This window comes from Falco cherrug, chromosome 3 (genome assembly GCF_023634085.1).
Source record: "Falco cherrug isolate bFalChe1 chromosome 3, bFalChe1.pri, whole genome shotgun sequence".
Taxonomy (NCBI): domain Eukaryota; kingdom Metazoa; phylum Chordata; class Aves; order Falconiformes; family Falconidae; genus Falco; species Falco cherrug.
The window spans coordinates 54,216,793-54,221,906 of record NC_073699.1 but is presented as its reverse complement, the minus strand read 5'-3'; the positions used below and the strand labels follow the sequence as shown (position 1 = coordinate 54,221,906).

Below are 5,114 nucleotides of genomic sequence, written 5' to 3'. Positions count from 1 at the left end.
CCATCACCACAGTGAATTATATCACCACTGCCACAGAAGACATTTAAGGCAAGAAGATAATGCCGCTGCCACCGCAGAGATTTAGGAGACCGACTGACGCCATGGAGCAATGAGGGAGGCTGATCCCGCAAAACGTAAACAACCCCCGTGCATATTCCCAGACTTGGGTTATGTTGGGCATGTAACCCCTGTGCATGTGCCCAGACTTGGGGTCAGGGGGGTCAAAGTGCCTGGAGACCCCTGAGGAATGTTGGGCATGTACAGCATTGCCGGGTGGAAGGTGTGGTTAAGCAGAACAGCTTGTAACGACTCTATAAAAAACGGAACCAACTAACATCGGACGGAATGTTCCCCCACCAGACTTGAAAACAAATCGGACTGTCGGGACGCTGCAGGTCCGGGGTGGTAGCCGTTGCTTTGAACTCTTTCCTTTTCTTTCCTTCTTTCTTTCCTTCCTTTCTCTCTCTTTATCTCATGCTCTCTCTCCCTTTGCATTCGCAGATTGATTGTTGGGCAAATAAAGTTCCTTGGCTCTTGACTCCGTTTTGAGTCTTAATTCTGTTCCTGAGAATACAAACAGAACCACGCTCCGGTCTCAGGCCGGCATGCGACATTTTAATTGGCGTCATGGACAGGATTCTCAGTGACACAGAAAGTGCCAGGTTCTTTATGAGAGACTTGTGTGTGTGTGTGTGTGTGTGCCTGAAGTGTAGCTTGGTACAAAGTGAGTGTGGAGTCCATATCCACAGTTCTGTTTGTCCGTGGGGAAGACAGCCAGAGACAGACAAAGTGATAGACTTGAACAAGAGACAAGTCTCTTAAAGAAGTTTAAAGGTGTGACCTTCTAAGAGTGAAGTGGGGGAGTAGTAGTAGAGAATTGACAGTGAGGCCCTCTCAGGACGAAATAACCCCTCTTTGGTGAAATGGGTTCGCACACTTCTAGAGGTGTTTGCGATGTTTCCCCCACTGAAGTATGGGGTGGAGATTTATATAAACTGGATGACTTTTGGGGAACCTATCATGCTCGCCTAGCTCCCCAAGGGCGCGAAGGGCAAAAAATCAGTGGTTCCGACTGCAGAGCATGGTGGATAGGAACATGATATTGCAGAAGGAGGCTAAAGTTAGGCCTGGGAAGGGAAAATCCATAATTTGTGCAGTTTTAGGAGCAAGTTTGGCAGCAGCCATGGAAGATAGGTGGCAAAGATTGTGTCAAGATAATGCGTAGATTCCTTGAAAATGGCAATTAAAACACTGAGAGAGCAGTTAGAGGAGACAAAACAGCTATTAGAGCAGGAGAGAAACCAGAACGCTTTGTTAAAAGAAGCATTAAGAGAAGAATTGTGGAAAGAAAGTGACTCATTTGGGGAGGTAGAGTCGAAGTCAACAGAGAAAGGGATTAGACAAATATATCCCTAGGGGGATTTACAGAGAGCAAAAGAGGCAGCAGAAAACCCTCCTCACATGTATCCCCTAGTTAAGACTGAATATATATAAGAGACAGACAATGACACTTGTCCCCAAACAGTTACTAAAAAGTCTCGGTTTACAGCAACCGAGTTAGCAAAATTAAGGAAGGATTTTGCAAGGACTTCAAAGGAATCTGAAACAGAATGTGTTTGGAAAGTGTCCTTGTCAGGAGGGGATGGGATTTTGTTGTCAGAGAAGGAAGCAGAAGGATACTGCGGTCCAGGTGTGTTTTTAACTACTGGTAATCATCAGACCCCGTGGTCATTAACACAGAGGGCAGCGTACTGGGCCGAGGGACTGAACCCTTCAGAGAGGGGGGACCCCCTAGCCATAACAGGTATAATGGATCAGCTGGTAGAAAGTGTACAAAAGGCAGCTTGTCTTCAGATGATGTATGACAGAAGGCTTGAATCTCGCCAGGGCTCTCCCATGATGATGCCTGTGGACCCAGAATGAATGACTCCTCTAATTCAAGGACTTCCTGATTCTTTAAAAGCCATTGGGATCCAGCTACAGGGGAAGATACAAAATACTCCCATATTAAACAGAGTTACATGGGGGGAAGTTGCCTAAGAGCTAATTAACTTTGGGAGAAAATATGGTCCCGTTGGTGGATCCTGGCAAAGACCTGAAACGAGAGCTGTACGAACTGTGGGAGAAGCTGAGGGATGGTTAGCACAGGCTCAGAGAAGTCAGAATTCTAAATTGGTCCGATTTACTGATCCTGGGGGAGGAAGACCCCTAAGCCAACAGGAACGGTGGCAGTTGGGGCTCCAGAGAGGTATTCCCCAGGATCTAATGGATGGGCTCCCGACCCAGAAGTTGGAGAAATTTGTATAGATATTGTCAGGGCACAAAGTTAGTTTTGAGCCAACCCCTAGTGCCCCACCTCACCATCAACAGGCATCGGGGAAAAAGCTGATGAAGTAAAGAGGGCAATGGGAAACTAGATCCTCCATGCCCCCCGAAGGTGGTGGTGGGGAACGGAGGGTGAATGTTTACCAGGCAACTTAGCTTAAATTTGGGAGGAGATTTAATGATTACAGTGGCTGTAGGAATGTGGAAAAAAAATAGTAACCTTTTTAATTGACACAGGAGCACAAATCACTGCACTGATGGAGAGTGAGGTGGAGCAATGTGGAATTTTGACTTCCTCTAAAAACCTAATTGTCTTAAATGATTTAGGGAAAACTCAGTACCTATGGCCCTGGTAACTTTATGGTTGCCTGGGGAGGAAGACCCAGGTAACACCAAGGTTGCAATAGGTCCTTTTCCAACAAATCTTTTTGGGCATAGATATACTGAAGGACAGACAGTGGTATGATACCCAGGGGAATTCATGGTCCTTTGGCATTCCTCAGATCAGAGAACTAGCTGAAACGTCCTGGGCAGAAGTGTGCCTGTTGCAAGCAGCACCTACCCTCCCCCCTTCCAGGATGACTAATGTGAAACCCTATCCCTTGCCATTAGGGGCCCGGGAGGGGACAGCTCCTGTGATTGAGGATCTTAAACAGCAGGGCATTTTAACATTCACCCACTCCCCATACAATTCCCCAGTGTGGCCAGTTCGTAAATCAAATGGGAAGTGGAGGCTGACTGTAGATTATCGTCCACTTAATGCAAACACTGGTCCCTTGACAGCAGCAGTGCCTAATATAGCTGAGCTAATCTCACTCATTCAGGAACAGGCTCATCCAGTGATGGCCACAACTGGTGTGAAAGATATGTTTGTCATGGTTCCCCTGCAAGAAGAGGACCGTGATCGTTTTGCTTTCACATGGGAGGGACAACAGCATACCTTTACTTGCCTCCCTCAGGGATATAAACATTCTCCCACCTTAGCACATCATGCTTTGGCACAAGAATTAGCCCACATTCTCCTGGAACCAGGAGTTAGAGTTTATAAATAGATCGATGATGTTTTGATAGGAGGGGATGAAATTATTCCAGTACAGGTGACACAAGGAAAGATTATACAGCACTTAGAGACTCTGGGACTCCAGATACCAGAGGAAAAGACACAAACTGCTGCAAATGAAGTGAAATTTTTAGGGATATGGTAGAGAGGAGGTTCAGCCTGTATTCCTCAGTACACCCTCTGGAGGATAATCTACAGTCAGCCTCCACTTCCCATTTGATTTATGAACTGGCCACACTGGGGCATTGTATGGGGAGTGGGTGAATGTTAAAGTTACACTAGAGCAGGTAAAAATTTCAGAAAATAAAAAGGAGCTGCAGCACACCTTAGGCTTATTGGTCTTTTGGAGAAAACACATCCCAGACTTTGCAATAATTGCACGGCCCTTATATGACCTGCTGCGAAAAGGAACAGTTTGGGAATGGGCTCCAGCCCATGATGAAGAGTTACAGCTTTTGGTGTTTGAAGCAAACACCCACCAGGCTTCGGGTCCTATTCACCTCACTGACCCTGTCCAGATTGAGTGGGAGTTTGCACACTCAGGATTGTCAGTTCATTTTTGGCAAAAAGGACCAGAAGGTCCTACCCACCCAACTGGATTTTACTCCAGGAGCTTTAAGGATGCTGAGAAACTATACTCTAATTGGGAAAAAGGATTGTTTGTAGTGAGTGTTGCTCTCAGAGAAGCAGAGCGAAACATACGGCAATAGCCTCTAATTTTAAGGGGACCTTTTAAGGTAATTAAACCTGTGTTAGCAGGAACTCCTCACCCTCCCCACCCCACCCCCCACCCACCCACCCCCCCCCCCGCCCCCCAAACGGGTGGCACAAAGAGATACTGTGAGAAAATGGTATGCTAAGATTGAACACTATTGTAGTGTCTTTACTGTCACTGAAGGCACCTCTAACCAGTTAAACATCCAAGAGGAAGTAACAAATTCCCTGGAGGAGGATACCCCTCCCCCTTCTGTGGTAAAGACCGCTCCTGCAGATCGCTCCTGCTTTTTGGCGGAGTTGCGGAATGTGTGGTTTACGGATGCCTCAGCTAAGAGAGAGATAAACAAAAGAGATACCGAGCTGTAGCGATTAATGTAGATGCTAACAGGGAAATCATTACCGGAGGTGAGAGCAGTGCCCAAGTGGGAGAGTTAGTGGCAGTGTGCAGTGTGTTTAATAGCGAGGAAGGGGCTAAGACTCCGGTGTACATTTACACTGACACGTTTGCAGCGTTCAAAAGATGCACGGAGTGGCTCCTTTTCTGGGAACAGAATAACTGGGAAGTAAACTGAGTGTCAGCATGGCAAAAAATCTATGGGGATGTTGCGGTAGCATGGGTACCATCTCACCAGGAAAGGGGCACTCTGGCAGGTGAATGGAATAATAGGGCAGATGAGCTGGCCAGAATTGCCCCTTTCCAGCAGGAAAATCAAACCGGGCAAAATTGGGACAGACTTTTGGAATGGCTACCCGTTAGGGGTGGTCATTAAGGGTCTAATGATTTATACAAAGAGGCACATGCCAGAGGTTTGCCTGTCACTCGGGGAAACTTGCAAAGCCTGTATTTCAGCTTGTGAACAATGCAGGCTCCGACTAGAGAGACAGCCTATGGAAGATTCCCCCCTTCATTTGAGAGATAAAAGGTGTCTCTGGGAAACTTGGCAGATAGATTACATCGGACCTTTCTGACAGAAGCAGTACATATTAGTAGGCATGGAAGTGATTTCTGGCC

General features: G+C 46.8%; 1 pseudogene; it reads left to right on the top strand.

Annotated features, from left to right (window-relative positions):
• Window positions 1–627: 627 nt before the first annotated feature.
• On the top strand, window positions 628–2,307 carry LOC102053409 (uncharacterized; annotated as a pseudogene).
• The last annotated feature ends 2,807 nt before the right edge of the window (window positions 2,308–5,114 follow it).